General features: G+C 34.8%; 1 pseudogene; it reads left to right on the top strand.

Moving 5' to 3' along the window:
• Window positions 1-2,154: 2,154 nt before the first annotated feature.
• LOC111728904 lies at window positions 2,155-2,273 on the top strand (annotated as a pseudogene).
• The last annotated feature ends 18,503 nt before the right edge of the window (window positions 2,274-20,776 follow it).

Here is a 20,776-nt window from a genome sequence, read left to right on the forward strand (position 1 = left end):
TTTGCATTTAGACATATTATCCACTAGGAATTGATTTTTATCTATAATGGGAGGAATGGGTCTGTATTTGTTTGGTCATATTTTAAGATCTCCAAATTTATTACCTAAAAATAATTTTTAAAAACTATACAGCTCTTTCACCCTTCCCAAATGAAAATAATTTTTCTTTGACAAAACAACAGTAAGCTGAGAAGAGCCCCAATTAGGGAAGAAGGAGGTGGTCATCCGGTCTTAAACAGCAATCTTATACAATTGGCACATTTGTTCCTTTTAGTGACCCTGTGAGCTAGGTCTTTTTATTTCCACTTTATAGGTGACAATAATAATAAAAATAAATCATCTTGTCCACCATCATAGATTTAATAAATGGGAGAGGCAGGATTCAAATTTACATCTTATCTGACTCCACAACCCTTGCCTTTTTGTTATTGCACAAAGTAAAGGACACAGGTAACAATTATTCACTAGGAGTTAGTTTAAAACCTGCTTCCACCAAGACTAGCAGACACAGTCCTATGGGCTATGCACCGTCAGTTATGTGTTTCTAGCCCTCCAGATCAATAAGCTGGCAACTGATTGGATTGACTATGTTCAATCTGATTTATTTTCTAAGATGGCTACAGTAACTAGATTGATTCTTCTGTGGTTCAGTTATTTCAGATATAAAAACAGGCCCTGGGACTGAATTATCTAACACAAATTGTCTCTGAGATAAATAAATGAACGCTGCATTTGTCACTAATTCCATTTACATTTGAATGAATTTTTCAGACCTCTTTAAGGAAGAAAAAAGATCCCATACATAACTTAGTCTCTGGGATCCCTTTTGCAACTCACTTTGAAGAATCATTTCTCTTAAAGTGACCCTGATGAAAAAGCATCACTTGCCTAATTGTTGTGAAATTCAGAGCTTTAGCTTATGTTTTCCTAAGCCCTCTTTCCATAAACACATTAAGAGGCAATTGCTACTTTATGATTTTACTCATTTAGAAGAGAGGAAGGCTACGGCTATTCAGCACTTGCGTGATGCTCTCTTGTAACATAGAAGCACGCAGCAGAGCATGAGAAGAGTGGTCCTTTGAACCACACCATGAATCTCGCTGACGCCTGACATTAAAACTCAAATATTTCTCCTCCCCCTTTCCTCCTCTTCCTTGAATGCAGTATGTTACATCTATCTGATGGCATGCATTTTCTCTTCTCATGACGTTAATATTCTAAACAAACAAATGTATAACATCAGTCGAATCAATACACTCTGAGACTCATGACCATCAAAGTTATAGAGATATATTTTGTACATTTTCAATGTTCAGCTAAATCAATAAAAATCCATTATCTAATATTTCAACTGCTACACACTAGGGAAACAGTTAAAAATAAATCTCTCCAAAGGAAAAATTAAACTGTCTTACGCAATTACTAATTATTGATATTTACCTCTTATAATATTATACCTGGTAGGTAATTGTTGGCAATTAAGTGTCTAGTAGATCAACCTCAAAGGAAAAAAAGTGTTAAAAATATTAGACTGAGATCTTTCATATATGTCAGTGACTATTTCAGTGAATCAAAAGATTTTAAGAGATATATACTGGTTCAATATTACTGGTTACTATTTCTAAATATTGATTTAGTTTCAAAATGTGTACCTAAGCATCACAGATAATTTATATTCAGTTAAGAAAAATAAAATACTCATTATAACAATCTAAAACTATGCCAGATTTAGACATAAAAGTAAGAGAGACACAAAGATGCTAAGCTATTTCCAGAGTAACACTTATTAAGATATATTCAGTAAAACTGAGAACTGAAAAAAAAGTTGAAATCTAATGAACTATTGGTTGAGAATGAGAAATTCTTAAGCTGAAAATGTTTACAATTAGAGATTGATTTCTTTAAAGCAGTCTCCATCCCTACCGTAAGAGATAGCCATATAGTGTAGCTACTTTATGTATGAACTTTACAGACATGTTTTATAGATAAAGAAAAGGAGGCTCAAAGAGATTGAATGATCTGACTAAAGTCATCTAGTTGGTCAGGGCTGCTATGTGAGATCAGTCTTATGTTACTCTCAAGATCTATGATTTTCAAATTAAGTAGGAGGCTTTCCTATCCAACAACCTTATCTAAAATTCATTTGTATTTCTAGTCTATGACCATGCTACCCTGAACAAGCCTGATTCCATCTGATCTTGGAAGCTAAGCAGGGTCAGGCCTGGTTAGTACTTGGCTAGGAGACCATCTAGGAAGACCAGGTGCTGTAGGCTTAAAAAATAAGAGCTCGTAAGCTGACAAGGTCCTTGCAATCCGTGAAGTCATCCAAAGGTTTCCTCACCTAAATAAATACATACATACATACATACATACATACAATTCATTTGTATTTGCACATCTTTTATCGTCTTATGCCTGAGATGCTTTAAATAAGAAACAATTGCTTGGAAAATAAAACATTAAGAAAAATATGGTGTATCCTAAACTTCACAGTGATGAATCAAAATTGGCACCTTAATGGTTCCAAAATCTTTTTACATATAGTCATAAATATCTATTGTGAGAGTCCTTATCCATTTAGTCACTCAACAAATATTTATTGAGCATCTACTCTATGCCAGGTACTGGGAATACCATGATGAATAAAAAATATGCCTGCCTTTAAGACCTCAAAATGTAGAGTAGAAGACAATTGCAGAAGGAAATTATGTACAGTCTGTTGGAGGTGAGAATACCTCTTAATTTTAAAATAAGAGGTAGAAATTTTGTCTAGTGGATAATGAAAGCTGGGAATTGTGGGAAGCAAGGACTTCATGTTCATCATGGGGGAAGCTTGAAAAAGATGGGGCTCATTAAAAAATAGCAAATATTTTTTTGTAGTCAGATAGCTTGGGAGGTCTAGTTGCATCTCAGGAAAAGATGAGTTTGCAGATTATGAAGTTTTCTGACTAACCTATGAAGTTAGAATTAATCTCAGGGCAATCGGGAAGCACTGAAAGATCAGAAGTAGAGGAATTACATGATCGGATTTGGTTTAAAAGTAAAAATCACCCCAGAAGCCTTTAGAGAAGATAAATTGGTAAGGTATGAGAGTGAGTTTGAAACATAGGAAAACCAATCATGAGGCTCTTGGCAATGGTGAAGAAGGAAAGCACTACACATATATCTAGTAGGTTGAAACTGGCAGAAACTGTTGACATTACAGAGGGCATGTTCAGAGGGACAAAGAAAGCCTTAGGTTTCTTGTTAAAGTTGCCCATTGGATAGTGACTTCAATGAGTGAAGACTGGGAATATAGGATAGAAAGAAGGTTGGGTGAAGCAGATGAATTCAGCTTGAATTCAGAAAGTTGAGCTTAATTCCACAGATGGAGCTGGGATATGTGGAAGGCTGAGCTGATGATTTGTTGTGGAGGTGATAAGAATACAAATAAGTCAAGTGTGATAGCTATGTGCTGAGACTGAGGGAATAAAATGAAGAGCCCAAACAATGAACCCAGTGAACAATAAATACTTGGACTACAGAGAAAGTGGAGTCTCAGAGGGGATTTGAAAAGGAGAAGTGAAGGAGGGGAGGGGTACCTCAAGGGTAGGGGGAAGATGCTGTATTTTCTCCAGCCCAGTGGTACATAATCTCTCTTTGTTTACTTGAAATAAGCATTCTTATGATTTTAAAATGAACACAGGTTATCATTTTAAAATTATAAAATATAAAACCTCATACATAAGAAAATGTAATTTCCCCATATTCTCACCTCTCCAGACTAATCACTTTTCTCACTTTGCCATGTCTTTCAATTAGATCCCTCACTTAAACTAGTGCTACCTTGGAAAAAAGCACTAAAAGATACAAGTTGAAAAAGAATATGCTTTTTAGTTTTTTTCAATTGACTTCTGTACTTTGAAATATAAAGATACATACTGTTTTAGAAAGTGCATTTAGTATTTTAATTGTTAAATATAGAGAACAAATAAATTATATATACGGTAGATATTTTTTCTTTTAAAATATCTTTAAATAGCCTTATTAAATATGTAAATATCAAAAAAATATATAGTTTAAAATTTTGTAGACCAAAATTCAAAGAATCTAATTTTTTAGTTTCTTAAGTGTCTTTCTTTGCTCTTAGACACAACCATTGCTCTTAGACACAAACTTTCTATACCTTTCAAACCAGTATTTGGAGGGCCAATTTCAGTACCATAGCTGCTTCCTGTGATTTGTGTAATAGAGCTATTCTTTGGGGGTTTTCATTGTTTTTATCTTTTTGTTTGCATATTTTCTCCCATTCTGATAATCAATTTCTAGGCATTTTTTTTTTAAAGAACAATTTTATATTATATGTTAGGCATAAAATTAAGTGCTGACCCATATGTCCAGACTCTACAGAATAGACTAGAATAGATTCTCAGCAGTTTGTGGCCATTTGCAGCTTGGAGAGCCTTTAGTGTGTGTTTGTCTGTGTGCAAGCAAATTTTCAGTTTATCCTCAACTGGACTCTAAGGATAGGCGAAAAAGAACAAATGTAACCTGACTGGCAGACTACCCGCCATAACGCACAGGAAACCACAGATGCCACATGGGGCAGGAGTGGAGGAACACTAATGGAAGGATGGGAGAAGAAGAATTTTCCTCAGGACTAAGGTACAGCTGAGGCAGCTTTCTAGGCATGTGGTATGGAGTCCGTGCTCACTTCTCACTGATCATTTCCTCCAGAACCTTGAAAGGCATCTTACTGTTGGGCTGACATGTAGGATCCCACTTGACTCTCAAACTTCAGTGACTCAACATCTTGCATTGCATAACCTATGCTTGCCTGAAGATGAACTCATTCATTGGTGGGGAGGAGACAACCTCTCCACCAAAAGCCGACTCTGGTCTATCTCCTGTCCTTGGACACGAAGCACAGAGCAGCAGCATGCCACCAGCGGCCTACTCTGTTTTTTGTCACATCTTCTTTTCCCAACAGAATAATTCTTTTAAACATGGACAAGTTCTGAAAACTTTTCAGTGAGATACCTACTCATTAAGTTTAAAAATTGCACCTTGAAATAACAGTGGCAGAAATATCTACATTCTTGCATTTTAAAATTCCATGTTTCAAGTGAAGCAGTGAACGTCTTTGGGACTCTAGCTAAATTCCATAGCCTTATCCTAGGCAGTGTTTCTCTGTTATTTCTAGACAAAAGCAATTAATTGCACTAGTCCATAAGCAGAGGAAGCAATTTTCATTATTTAATAGGCACCAATCAAGATAAACCCTTAGATATGCTGTGACCATTTTCTCCATGTCCAAATTAGCACATAGTATAAGTTGCTTAAAGCCAGGTACATTTTGCTATTTTCCTTAGAGCAAAAAATTATCAGAAAAGGAACTAAATTGCTATTCTCTGTGGTCTTCAATAACGGTTGTGTCTAAGAGCAAAGAAAGACACTTAAGAATTAAATGTACCCCAAATCCACATAGGTTTTTGTCTTGGGTACATTAACACCCAACAGCTGCTTGGAATGACAAATGGGTGCCCGAGTCACATGGGACAGGGCACCCCGACAAGGAAGCCAGGTAATCACTGTCTTTTCTAGCTGTGAATCAGCTGTAAAAATGAGGAGGAAAAATTTTTTAAGTGTAAAATTGACCAGATCAATACTTAAAAATATACACCCTCCCAATAACATTTATTTTGAAACTTTTTTCTTTTGAACACAAAAATCGAAGGAAATCTAGGTGTTGCTTATAATCATTAGAGTTTTTGAATTCTTGAATCTTTGAATTCTTCATTTAAAAACTGATTTTAAAATGAATATAAAAAAATGTTTTACTTTCGGACAATCTGTCTCAAAATAATTTACTCTTTGCGGTTACACCATTTAAAACTCCACGTGGATTATTATTGTATCAGATTTGTGTCTAAATTTGTGTACAAGAAAGGAACCTCATGCAGATTACTATGCACACACATACACACGTATGCACGTGCGTGTACACAAACACATAAACACACACACGGAGCACAAGCTATCTGCCGAACTGCGTCCTATTAATTATCCCATAGACACTATGCTTGTTTTTGTGTTTCACTCCCTCACACCAGGGCATCGTGGCGCTCTCAGCACTGCGGTGCTACATGGTCCGTCTGGCCTGTGGAGACCTTTCTGTCTGGGACAGTACCATTCTCTCTAGACAGGGAGAGACCATATGTTTTGGTTGTTATTCTCAACACCAAAAGCATGCTCTTATAGCCCTTTGCTGAGGCTTCCTTTAAAAATGTTTAAATTCCCAAAGTGCTTGTCACACAGATGCTGCCAGGGTCAAACGATGATTCAAGGACATTGCATCTGTCCCTTAATTCTGCAGAGCAGTTGGCCCTCTCCAAAAGTCAGTGGCTGACTGCAAGCAAAATCTCTTCCAGTCACCGCAGTTATCTGTGAAAGAGCATTTGCTTGCAAATGATGAACCCAATTTTCCTTGTTGAGAAAGAGAGCGAGCCTGACTATTCAGAAAGACAGAGCCAGGGTTTAAAACACTGTTGCTTCAAAACAGCTCAGTGGTTCACAGTTCCCAATTAGGCCTTGCTGTAAATGCACTAGATTTAACCTCAAAAGTCAAAACCTTAGATGTGCACAATGATTCCAAGAAACATTAAACATCAAATGGAAGTATTATAATCCATGTGAAGCTTATTACTCCGCAGGTGTTAACCCAGCAGTTCAAAGTGACTTCTCCTATTTAATGAAGGAATTAACTCAATAAAAGTTTATATGCTGCATGTTCTCCATATTGGATGTGCATTCTTTATATTATGTGTTATTCTACTTGCTATAATGAAATCTTCAAAGAACTGAACTGCCCCATGGCTAACAGATTTTCCAGATCAGACAGCATGGGACAAATAACTTGCATTTTTGATTGTACATAGTGAAAGAAATTTTATTTTCTTTTTCATTATACTTAGACAAAAATCCAGAACTCCATTTCTCAGATTTTTTAATGGATCTCTCAGAAGAAAAGAAACTATAGACCGTTCACTTTAAACTAATCATAAATTCACATTTTAAAAAATGGTTTAATATTTTCAAAACGGTACATTTTGAGGAGATATTGCATAGAGTTTTACTATAGGTCATAGTGAACTAAAAATAAATTTTAAAAATATATATCTTTATAGATAATTTATATATATCTATATAGAGACACAGATATAAATATATACACATGTATGTGTGTGTGTGTGTGTGTGTGTGTATTTTTTTTTTTTTAGAAAAAAGAGCCATCTATATCTCTGTGTCAGGAAAGTATAAAAAGTGAGCACCAATCTAATCTAGTATAATTCCTTATCTACATTTGCAATTTTAATTTTAGAAATCCAGGCTGGTTTTCCTAGTGATCATGTGGGTAAGTTTCAGTACCTTAGCTGTTCCTCAGTACTAGGAAATGTGCTTTGTGATGACCTCTCATCTTCTTAGCTTATCCCTTTCACATAGGTAAGGGTGTCATGATAAGTTTGACCAAATAGTCTACTTTTACTTTTATTAAATATTTGGTTTTTGTAGATTCTAAAGTAAAAGTAAAGTAATTTTTTTGGCTTCCACCATTTGACTACTACTACTAATAATGCAGAGAGATGTATAGTTAGTACTCAATATATGTAGCACGTTAGAAAGATTAAGAAAATTTTCAAATTTATTGTTCAGATCCTACAACTTAAACATTCTTGTTTTATCAAATCTGAATAATAGAGGTATTAATAAGTATAATTTTAATCCTGAATAGTGCCTTGAAATTTATAGCCCCTTGAAGTTTGCCAGCATTAAATTGTGTTGTGTACATATATGTGTACATATATGTGTGCACGAGAGGGAGAGAGAGAGAGGAGGGGGGAAGATGGAGATATATAAAGGAAAGAAGGAAGGGAGGGAGAAAAGGAAGAAGGGAGAGAGGAGGGAGAATATTTAACAATTGCTGGCCAGGTTCTTCTAAGCAGTAAATTCTTGGGCAGTTGCTATAATTTCTGTCTAATAAAATGAAAGCTCAGGGATAGAGAGACATTTCTTGCAGAAACTGACTTTTAATTTGGCACCTGTTATAGAGTCTTAAAGAAAATATCAATTTAACTGAAAGTTTTTGAAAGAAAGTGTATATAATATTTTTAAAAATTTCTAATAGAAGCTTGTGCTCGATTGTCTTAGGACATATATTGAAACTAATCTCATATCCTGAGAAACAGGCACAAAGTAAGCTCGAATTATTGACATTAAAGCAAGAAATTTTTAAAAAGAAAAAAAAAAAAGCTTTTCCAGAATTACAGTGTTAAGAGCATATTATCGCTTAATCATACTTTATACACATACCTTAATTTTCATAATTTATACTGAGATTTCTTTTCTTTTTCCTGTTTTAATAATAAATTTTCCAGGAAATTGCCCTATAACTGCCACATAAGGGAAACAGGTGTTCTACAGAAAAGAACAGTTTTATTTTATAAGATATCTTTTAACATATGCATGTGAAGTCCTATAAATTGTCAAAGGATAGCGACATTGAATAAAAGGTAAAGCTATAACAGAATTTGGAAAATATGATTCTTCAAAAAGTTAATATAATATAATTACATGTGCCTCTAAAAATAAAAATTTATCGAAAGAAAGAATTTTGAGTACCCAGAGGAATGATGGGTGATGTACCTCTTACTTAGACTTACCTCATTCTCCCCAAATATATCCTCTCTATTTCCAGTGTACTATCACCCCATATGACCCTGATCTCTTTGGAAAAAAAAAAGTTCTCTTCCTTATTATAAGAGTAAGTGATATTTATTGTGAAAATTTTAAGAAAAAGAAGCATAAAAGAAGAAAAAAGAATTTCTCACAATACCATCACTTGGATAACACCAATATTAATTTGTCATTTTTAAATTTCTAGTTTTTTCTCCTATGTCAAAAAAATAAGAGGAATAATTTGAGAAACATATGAATATGAATGTATTGGGTTTCTTTTTATTTTCATTTCTGAGATTGTCTCTGTAGATTCCCAAATATATAGCTGCATAAGGAGATTTTATATCAGAGATACCCAGAGAAAGACTCAGCTCTGACATTCGAAATGGCAATCTCTGCCACAAAAGACACTGCTGAGAAAGACAAGTATTTTGTTTGTCTTCATCTCAGGCTGAGAGGGGTTAGTGATTCACACTTCTTGGTTCAGGGACATTTTCATAATTGTTCTGCCCTAAGAAAGGCAGAACAATTCTACCAGCTCTTTCTTTAACACATCAAATGCCAGACTGGGTGGATTAGAGTACAGATTCACACCAGAGAGAGCTCCAGATAATCAGGAAAGAAAAGCTGGGAGCCTGTCTTTTCTGGCAGGGTGTTGAAAGAATAGAAAATCCAAATGTTCAGAAGCAGATATAGGCTTGAGCTGGATATCTCCTCTCCATCCTTTCCCCACCCCTACTCTGCTTGGAGGTTGACCTAGATGGACAGCCTCAATAGTGCTGCCTTGTCCACGAGTCAGCCAGTGAGGAGTGGGAAATGAGAGAGTGGGCAGAGAGTGAGGCGGTAGTCTTTGCTCCTGGGCACCCTACCCACCAGTCTCTGAGATTTGGGGCACCCCTCCGCTGCAGATGCTTCGTCAAGTTACCTTCTCAGGTGTTGGACAACCTCCCCGCAACCCCGCTCAACCTTTTGGCCTGTCAGTTCAGGGAACCAATAAAGGCTTTCTGCAGTTGCTAGCCTCAGACTGACTTTCCACCCCTTGGTAGTTTCTCTAGACCAAGGTGTTTCAAATCCCATGCGTGAAAATAATCACTCTGTTAAACTCTACTCAATTTTGCTATTTGAGTAATCCAGTTGTTTCCTGGGGAAGATCTTGACCTACACAGAGCAGACAGTGGGTCCTAATTTCCCCTGCAAAGTAAAAATTTTTCACAGGAGGCAATGTAAAGGGGAAATGAGGAATCAAAGGTAGACCCTTGTCCACCTCCCTGAATGAACTTCTTTGGAAGAGAACCGTACAGTCAGTAGGATCTAGATAAAAAGTCAAAGAGTTGGGCTCAAATCACTATAGGGATTAGTAACCCCTCCCCCCACCCGGTCTCTCTCATCTCTTTGTTTTTCCTTCTATCTTTACAACCACACAAAATACTTAAGTATAGAATATATGATAACGTGCACTGGTGTCATGAATCTTTTCCACGTGTAGCCACTGTGTAGTGGTTCAATGTCTTGGGCAACAAAGTCATCATCAGCAGTTACTTTGCTTAGAGGCTATTTTTGTTTTTTATTTGTTTGTTTTTTTGTTTTTAGCTTCAGTCCTTAGAACATTTAGAGGAGCCCAAGAAGCTCTGAAAACCCCAAAGAGCCTCCATAAGATCTGAGCAGCTGCCTTTTCTCTCGTTCACATGTGTGATATTTTTTAAAGTAACAAGATTAATCTGAACACATCGACCTAACAGTAGATCTTTTTAATAATGGAATATATCTGAACACTCAACTTATTTTTATCTTTGGATGAATGTTCTTTTGAGGCTTTTGGTCTGGTTTGGGATTTCTCTGTGTATAAAACTCCCACTATGCTCCTAAACATCATGCCTTCAAATAATATTTAAATACAATTTTTGTTGTTTCTATGACCATCTTTATATAAATATGCTGCATTTATATGAAAATTAAAATGCTGTTATAAAAATTTTTATAATTTGTTTTACCTATAACTCTGATTATTTCTTTAGGATAGTTATCCAGAAGTGTGAAGTGGAGGAATGGTGAAACACTGTTAAATGTCTTGAAATATATAATAGAATATTTTTTTAAAAGGATATATGATTATAGAGTCCCACCACACCACAGAAGACATTTTCTCCATCTTAATTTTTTTTCCATTTTTAACTTTTCATTTTGAAATAATTACTGACTTTAAAAGTTACAAAAATATTACAAAGAATTCCTATGTAATGGGGAAACCCCAATTCCCCCATTATAACATTTTGGGTGGCCACACAGTACAGATATAAAAATTAGAGAAAAAAAAAACACACATTGGTACAATACTGTTATCTAATCTACATGTTTAATTCAAATTTCACTACTTGTTCCACTCATATTCATTTTCTGGTCCAGGATACAATTCAAAATCACATGTTTGCATTTAGTTGCCCTGTTTTGTTAATCTCTTTTCATCAGGATAGTTCTTCAGTCTGTGACACTTTGGAGGACTACTGCTAGTTATTTTACATAATGTCTCTTTATTTTGGTTTTTCTAATATTTCCTCATAACTAAATTTCAGTTGTGTATTAGAGGGGTGGGGGAGGGAGAGAGAGAGAGAGAGAGAGATGTTAGATTCTTGGTACATCACACCTAGAAATACAGGTCAGCTTGCCCCATTACTGATGATATTAACTTTGATCATTTGGTTAATGTGTATTCTGCCTGCTTTCTCCACTGATGGAGAAATCTGTCTTCACAGTAGAATCCCAATTAATAACTGTAGCAGAAAAGATAGAAATAGAAAATCACCATTTGGTAGACACCATAGGTGGTGGTGTCTGCCAAGTTTCTTCACCAATGGAGAAATCTGACCTTTCAGTAGAATTACAATTAATAAATATAGAAGGAATGATGAACACAGAAAATCCCCATTTGGCAAACACCACAGTAAACATTGTTTCAAGCAAAAAAATCATTGCTGATTGCTAAAAATAGTACCCAAAATATGATGAGAAACAAGGTATTCACATAATCTCAAATTACCTCTTTATGTGATACTTATTAGTTACAAATAGAAAAATAGTACCTTTACAGTGAAAAAATATAGCAAATCATAATATATTTTTATAAGCATCCTCAGGAGGGAAAATGTCATTAACATGATAGAAAAAGTTGTTTAATTTGAAAATAAAGGTAATATCTTCAGTATATACCAATTACATGCTTTTTCTTTAATAAACCGCTCATTCATGTTCTTTGCAGACTTTTTTCCCAAATGTATTATTGTCTCATCTATTGATTTATACCCTGCTTTTATGTGTGAAGCAGATTAATTTATTGTTTGCCATATTTGTTGTAATTCTTTGTTTGCCTTTTAATATTATTTATGCTGATTTATGAAATAAAGAAGCTTTTTATGTAGTTGACTGTATTGATTATTTTGATCACATTCTCTTCCACTGCTTTGTGATTATAAAATTCTTCACCACCTTTAAAACAAAGAAATACTCCCCATTTTACCAAATGTAACAATAGGGTCTGATTTGTTTTTGTTTTTCCAAATGATAATACATTATTTCAGAAAAATGTAATTTATAATTCTTATTTTTCATAATTTTATGATGCTATTTTTTATTATTTACTGTTTTTGCAATATGTCAATCTCTTTTTTTATTCATCTATTTAACCTATAGGTCCATTCACCAGGACCAAAGTGTTTTTTCTACCAAAGCTTTATATCTAGACAAAAATGTCCCTTATTACTCTCTTCTGAAACTTTTACTTTTTACTCCATATGGTTGATCTCCCTGATAAACTACAGAATGACTTTGCCAATAATATTCATCCCTCAAAATTTACCATGGGAATTTTGATTGAATTTACACTAGACCTACAATATAAGGTAATTTTGAGAGGAAAAAATTGTTTTATTCAGTTTTCTGAATTTTTATCTCTTATTTATTTAAGTTGTTTTATACTCCTTTGTGGAAAATGGTAGTTTTGTGATATTAAAAAAAAATTTAAGAACTGTTAGAATCATATAATCATATATGATTCAATATATGATTCAATATATGAAGCAAAAAGTTTTTTAAAAAATCCTCCTTTATCCATCAACTAATCGAATTAAACTACACATATTCTCAAAATGTTTACCACATAAAACATTTAGCATAAATGTTAATTTCCAAATTATTTGCTGATAGCTTAGGAATTGTTTCTGTAATCTTTTTGACACTACCATCAACAGTTAAATGAAGACTCAGTCCACATCAGAGTTTGACATTAGCGACAGCATCATAGTCTCCTAAAAACAACTCCATTGACTTGACAGCCATTAGATGACTTGTGGCCTGATGAACTAGAGAATTTATAGCATCACCCATGTTGCCGGCACTGCTGTCAAATGCTCAGAATTTTTCACACGAATGGCAATTATATTCAAAGTCTTTTCTAGTCTCAATTATGTAGTCTGAGGTTTATAGATATTTAATATCTGTTATCAAAGGCACAAACATCATCTATTGTCATGTGCTAGCCTTTTGTTGACTTAATTTTATTAATTAAATCACTTTCAACCCAAAGAGATTTGCAGAAATAGATCAACCTTAATAACCAAAAAGCATGTCTCTATTGTTAAGCCAAAGAGAGTAGTACCTTTTCCAAAATGAGTTTTATGAAAGTCGAATTTCAAAAATAATTATTTTCCAATGTTTAACTGTATCCACATTCAATTACTATTAAAGTGAATGTACAAATATTGATATAATTTTCAAACTGTTTTTGTAACTCTAGCCTTACAATATTACTACTGACATCCCTATTCTTCCAGTTTTCCTTATTTGAATCCCTATCTCTTCAGATATATTATTTAGTTTTCTTTTGTTTATTTGGCACACAGTACAAATATCAGATTTATCTGGACTAGTGGTAAAGTGCTTGCTTAATTTATATATGTTATACCACATCCAGAAATAGTTATAATAGCTTTGATGTTGACAAATTTTAATATGTCCAAATGTTTCTAAATTTGGGTTGAAACTTCAGATTTTCATCACAGATTTGTCTTAATAGCATCTTTAAAAAATTCAATTTTGTTGTAAATCTTTCTCTTTAAAGTATTTTCCCATGTACCAAGAATAAGTTTTGATTTTTTTTTTTTAGATGACATTTCTTGTAGTTCCCCAGGATCACCAGAAAACATTATTAAGTTCAAATATATTGCATTTCACATGAAATTATTAAAATGGTTTTATGTAAAACCCTTGTCATCAATAACGTTTAAAATTTTCTGCCTTGATTTTTATACTTTTCCAAGAAGTTACTATTCTTATTTGAATAGATAAAAGTTTTGTATTTTATAATAAATTAATCTAGTTGTATAAAAATGTTTTGTGATACTACCTGATATCAAAATATACTACAAGGCTATAGTAATTAAAACAGTATGGTACTGGCATAAAAATAGATACATTGATCAATGGAACAGAATAGAGAGCCCAGAAATAAATCCATACCTATACACTCACTTTATATATGACAAAGGAGGCAAGAATATACAATGGGGTAAAGACAGTCTCTGCAATAAATGGTATTTGGAAAATGGACAGATACATGCAAAAAAAAAAAGAAAAGAAACTGGACCACCTTCTTAAGCCACAAATAAGAATAGACTCAAAATGGATTAAAAACTTAAATGTAAGACCTGAAGCCATAAAACTTCTAGAAGAAAACGTAGGCAGTAAATTTTCTAATATTACTAACAGGAATTTCTTTTTGAATATATCTCCCCGGGCAAGGGAAACAAAAGAAAAAATAAACAAATGGGACTACATCAAACTAAAAAGTTTTTCTACAGCAGAGAAAACCATAAAAAATAATAATAATACTAAAAAAAAAAATGACTGATTGGGAGAAGATATTAGCTAGTGATATATCTGATAAGAGGTTAATATCCAAAATATATAAAGAGCTCATACAACTCAACAGCAAAAAAACCCAAACGATGCAATTAAAAAATGGACAGAAGACCTGAACAGATACTTCTCCAAAGAGGAAATATAGATGGCCAATAGACATATGAAAAGATACTCAAGGTCACTAATCATCAGAGAAATGCAAATTAAAACCACAGTGAGATATCACCTTACACCTGTCAGAATGGCTATCATCAATAAATCAAAGAACAAGAAGTGTTGACAAGGATGTGGAGAAAAAAGAACCCTCATACATTGTTGGTGGGATTGCAAATTGATCCAGCTACTATGGAAAATAGTCTGGAGGTTTTTCAAAAAATTAAAAATGGATATACCTTTTGACCCAGCAATTACACTTCTGGGTATTTATCCAAAAAAAAAAACAAAACAATAATTCATGAAGATCTATGCACCCCGATATTCATGGCAGCATAATTTACAATAGCCAAGATATGGAAGAAAGCTAAGTGACCATCAACAGATAATTGGATAAAGAAGTTATGGTTCATATATACAGTGGAATATTACTCAGTCATCAAAAAAAATGAAATCATACCATTTGCAGTGACATGGATGGACCTAGAGGTTATTATGCTGAATGAAATAAGTCAGACAGAGAAAGATAAATACCATATGATTTCACTAACGTGCGGAATCTAAAAAACAAAAAGAACAAACTAATCAAAAATATAGGGAACAATTTGGTGATGGACAGAGAGGGTGGGAGGTTGGGGAGCTGGGGGAATGGGATAAAAGGTTAAAGAAGCACAAATTAGTAGTTGATAGATGGTCACAGGGATGGGGAGCACCCATAGGGAATGCAGTTAGCATTAATGTAATGACTAGGTGGAGAGCCAGAGGAGAGAAGGAGCAATTAGGGGGATTGTTTTATAAACGATATAAATGTCTAACCAATGAGCTGTACACTTGAAACTAATAAAAAATAATTCAAAAAATGTTTTGTGATAACAGTGCTCATAACTCTAATTTTCAATGAAACATTCCTATTGATATTAATCTTTTTAAAGTTCTGCTTAATGTTTAGTGTCTAAAATAATAATCTTCAACTACTAAATAGTGCTAAAAAGTCTGGTGGTTCATTCTAAATATTTTTTATTGGCTTTCTATCTTTTGATAAAAGTTTTCTGAGAGAAGGGAAGGCAGGAATTATTTTCCACTTTCAGATTTAGTTCACATTTTTATTGAGAGACATATTGCCTTTGGATTAGCAGGCACCTTATGTAGTTTCAGAAATGTTGCAACCTCATATTTCTTGTGTTTGCCTGTGTATGTGCTAGATGGTATTTATTTCTATTAAATAAATCCCATTTAAAAAAACATTAAATAATTCATTAGTTATCAAACCATGATATGATCTCTAGTAAGCCTCAAAATTCTGAACTTGGCCCTGCTCTGTTCAATATACATTTTCTATAATAGGTTTATTGAGATATAATTCACATACCATAAAATCCATTCTTTTTAAGTATATTTTTTAAGTGTGCAATCTGTGGTTCTTAGCATAGTCGCAGAGTTGTGTAACCATCACAGCTATTTAATTTTCATCATACCCATTGGCACTCCTCCTCTTTACAGCTCCTGGAAACCACTAATCCACTTTCTGTCTATGGATTCGCAGACTCTGGACATTTTATATAAATGGGACCATGCAATATGTGGTCGTTGGAGACTGGTTTCTTTCACTTAGCATAATGTTTTCAAGGTTCATCCATATTGTGACATATATTGGTACTTCATTCCTTTTTATGACCTAATATCCTCCTGTGTTTTCATAAATGTTTCAGCAGGGAGGTGGTTGAGCGGATACAGCAGGTTAGTTATTGCTGACTAGTCTCCAAATTGATCTCTAATTTGTCTCTGATCACTATTGCAATCATGATTCAGATAATAAGAATGCTGTAATACATTGTTTTCCTTCTTGCCTTGCTTACCACAAAACACAAGTTTCAATTAAATGCTCTCATTTATTTTATTGAAATGAATATAAGTTGAAAAGAAAAGCCGTAATGTAAATAACAGCTAACATTTACTGAGTGGTTATATGAACCTCACACTGTGCTTTATGCACACATCTCATGTGAATGAAATTTTAACAACATACATATGAAGTAGGAACTGTTATTACCTTATTCCACAGCTGAGGAAAATGAGGGTTAGCAATAATAAATACCTTGCCCAAAATCAACTAGTAAATAATGAAACTGAATCTCTGCCTAAGAAAAGATTAGAAGGGAGAAGGGAAAAAGGAAGAAAGGGCGGGAGAAAAAATAAAAAAATAAAAATAAAAGAAAGAAAAATCTAGTCTCACAGTTCACTGTATTCATCTTCAATAATTGTTCATGGCTTTTTAAGTGTTTTTGCACTATATTCACAGGTAGTTCCTTGACCTCCTTAAATATACAACAAATACCTCTAGTAGAACAGAGGTTATTCTTTTCTATTTGTTTTCAATTTCTTCATAGGCCTTAACAAAACACTTTTTTTTAGAGCAGATAAATAAGTGATGTTGACAAATACCCCAGGTAAACAATTCCAGTGGACATGTGTAGTCTCCACGGTGTTATATTAGAAATGAGAGCCACACCAGGATAAAATGCTCAGGCATTTAAAACAATATTCTGGAATTTATGAGTTGGTGCTTAAAAATAATGGTCCCGAAATGCCTCAAAATATACGTGCACCAAACAGAATCTCCCCTCTGTATTTATTGTAAAGTAATAAAAATGTGTAGAAAGGGTTTGACGGTGAATAGCCTTATTAAACCTAGGAGCCATGCAAACAGCTACGACATAGCATTGGGCCAAATAATGTGCACCCAGCTATAATTCTGTCAAGGAGAGGCACATAAACACCCCTGATGGAATTAGAGGCTTATATGGAATGGTAAATGGACCTTATTGTTTATAAATATAATACCAGATTAGACTGTGGGGTTGGCCATTGTGTCATTATTTCTCAGAAGCAAAACGGTGCATGGAATTTTTTCGCTTTGCTTAAGAAATGTGAAAGTGAGACACTAAATATAGGTAAGGAAGGATACGTGCTGCTGAGTGGAATGAACATGGCAGAAAAATTCTCTTTGAAGGAAATATACAAACAATACAAAATTGTGAGCATTAAAGAAGATTAGCTCTGACATGGGGTAGGGTGTTTTTTTTTTTTTCTTTGTCATTGTTCAAAGCTGAATAGCAATAAGATTGTAAACTGCAGTGCTTCATAATAGAATGAGGCCCCCTTGTATAATGAGGTTCATTATAAATGACATGCATAATTCCAATCCTGTTCTGTGTTGATTCCATCTTTTGTTGTTCAGACAGACTGCTTTAATGGGTCCAAGGAATCATGCCACACTTAAAACACACTTAAAACATAAAACTATTTCGTGGAGTGTTTTGTTTTCTTTTCTTTTTCAATAGGTCAGGGTAAACTTTGGACAAAAATAGCCATCTGGATGTAGTGTCCTTGAGTAACAAAATGTATATCATGCAGGACATTAGTTTAGAATTCTCCAGTGATGAAAGGGTGTATGTAAAGATTGCGTGGTGAGTTAATTTCATCTGTTACTAACCAAGATATGCAAACGACATGGGAAAATTGTTTGATTAGTGTGGATTTTCAAGGCTGAATCCTTATGTCTGCCAGCCTACCACCACCACTGCCACTTAAATCTTTTGAGAAAATCTAACACAGAAAAACATGGTATAGACTTTGCAAGGAGGGAAAAGATATAGCACCATGAAAGGATAAATATAAACAAAGACAGTGCAGGTAAAATATACATGTGGTCACCTTGGCAATAGATTTCAAAACTCAACAATGTTCAAAATGGGACAAAGGCCAGGGAAACCCATTGCAGAAAAGGCCACCGTCTTATTCAGCCTGTTCTTTTCCCCCCTCCCACACACACAGCTCTCCCATAAGGCTCTGCAAGGCACCAAGAAGCACATTCCCAGTGATCCAGCATCTGGAATATGGCCATATCTAAGGGGGTCTGTGACCTTCTCTGAGCAATTCTATGTGTTCACCTGGTTCTCTCTGCTGTTTAATTAGATAAGGGAAGAGCAAACTATCCAGGCTTCAGATGTTTTCTTCAGAGTATGCTATCCTGAGCTAAACACATCTGCCCCAAGACCATCCTGAATTTGCACATGTGTTCCCCACATGCTTGCCCCAACCTAAGTAAAAACCAGAGAATTTCGTGATTTGCATGGTACTTCCTGGAGTTCTTTCTCGATCATTTTGAAATCTGAATTTCAGTAGAGGCAAAAAGCTACCCAAAGTCTTAGATCCAGAACATACTCCTTCCTCTCTTCAATAGTACTAGGTGTTTGTATAAATATTTAATGTGAATGTGATACATCATATCCAATCATAACCAATGAATAAGAGTATAGATCCCATGGAGAAACCAACATAGTTCTTTGCTTTGAGGTTTTCTATTATTTCCCTCTATTTAGCCGTAAGAAACTTTTTCATGCTCATCACAGAAAAAGAGCTCTCTCTTAGATTTCTTCCTTCTCTATTAAACATACAGTGCTGCTTTGAGAAAGTCTGCAATTTATAAAATGTCTCCTAAAGGAATTGATATCAAAGTTTGAGTAAAGACCCAAGAGAGATTCACAGAGTGGAGGAAGGGCTGGCTGGGTCACAACTATAGCACATTTATGTTGGCAGATGAGAATAACCACAGGAATGAAAATGACTCTATAATTAGAATCATATAAATTAGAGATGAAAGAGGACTATTAGTCCATCTCAATCATTCCTAAAGGGACCAGCATAAGACCGTGCCCTGCTGAGCATTTTCCATACTTCGCCTATATCATTTTTAACAGGCTTATAGGATGACGTGCTTTCATTAACTACGTGGACAGGCACTTTACTGTGATTAAATAACAAGGAATCTTTGATCTTAGCAGTATGAACACTGAAACTTTAATAAGAAGTTAGTGCTTGCAAGGCATATATGAAAAACAGGGTAATGTGAATGCTTGCATTTTCAAGTACACTTGAAACCTTCCCGGTTCACATACAATGGTCCCTTCATAACCACAGCTCCCCCACCCCTCCACACACAGGGAGACACTTGCTTTTTTTTTTTTTTTTCCTCAAGAATTCTAAAATCAATAGTCCCAGGAAATAATCTTTTATCTATGAGAAGGTGAAAACCGGTGATGGATCAGAGATGACTTCTTTGAATTATCGATCCCAGGATTCTTTAGAAAGAACAAAAGAGGCAGCCTGGGGAAGAGACGAATCTGATTTCTCCTTCTAAAGGTGGCAGCAGCGGACTCAGCAGGTTCAGTAGGAGCCTTTGGTTCTTTTTCAGTTGCCCAAATGTCATCGACAGAAAGAACAGGTATCTTCTACAGTAACGGGAGTGGGAGGGTGGGGGAGATTATAGGTGAAATCCTGAAACACCTTATGAAAGGGTGGGAAGCGAGCCTTTGCAAAGAAAGCAGTAATCCCTGGAAGTTTAGAATGCCTCACGGTGGACCACCAGCAACCAACAAAGGTATGGAAATCAGAGACGCTGTCCTAACAGATTTAGAGTTAGGGTGTATATGCCTGCTCTGTTACTCATCAGCTGTGAGATCTTGGGCAAGTTAATGTCTCTGAAGCCACATTTTCTTCATTTGTAAAGTTATTTTTTCTTTTCGACAAATGTTTATGAAGCATCTTTATGGGCCAGACCCATTACCGAATACTGAGAATATGACACACAAATCCGACAGGGTCTCCTTTTCATAAACACAAGGAGATTGCCGTGTCGGGGCTGGGGTGAGGGTTAAATTACTTGTGTTATGGAGCTTATTGCCTGGCACATAGAAAGTGCCCAATAAATATTGGCTTAAGCACTGCTCTTATATTATCTGAGATTGGGCAGGGCATTTTTATAAGATTTCTTGATGCTTATATCTGAGGACAAGATGGTGGACAGTATGATGATATATTTGGGAAACTTAGTACATTTTTATTTTCTTTTTTTCCCCTCCCCGCACTCTACCGCCACCTTTTATCCCTGTCCTACAGATGTTGCCACCTCCCCTCAAGAACTGGATCTCTGAAGGTG

This window comes from Pteropus vampyrus, unplaced genomic scaffold (assembly GCF_000151845.1).
Source record: "Pteropus vampyrus isolate Shadow unplaced genomic scaffold, Pvam_2.0 Scaffold236, whole genome shotgun sequence".
Taxonomy (NCBI): domain Eukaryota; kingdom Metazoa; phylum Chordata; class Mammalia; order Chiroptera; family Pteropodidae; genus Pteropus; species Pteropus vampyrus.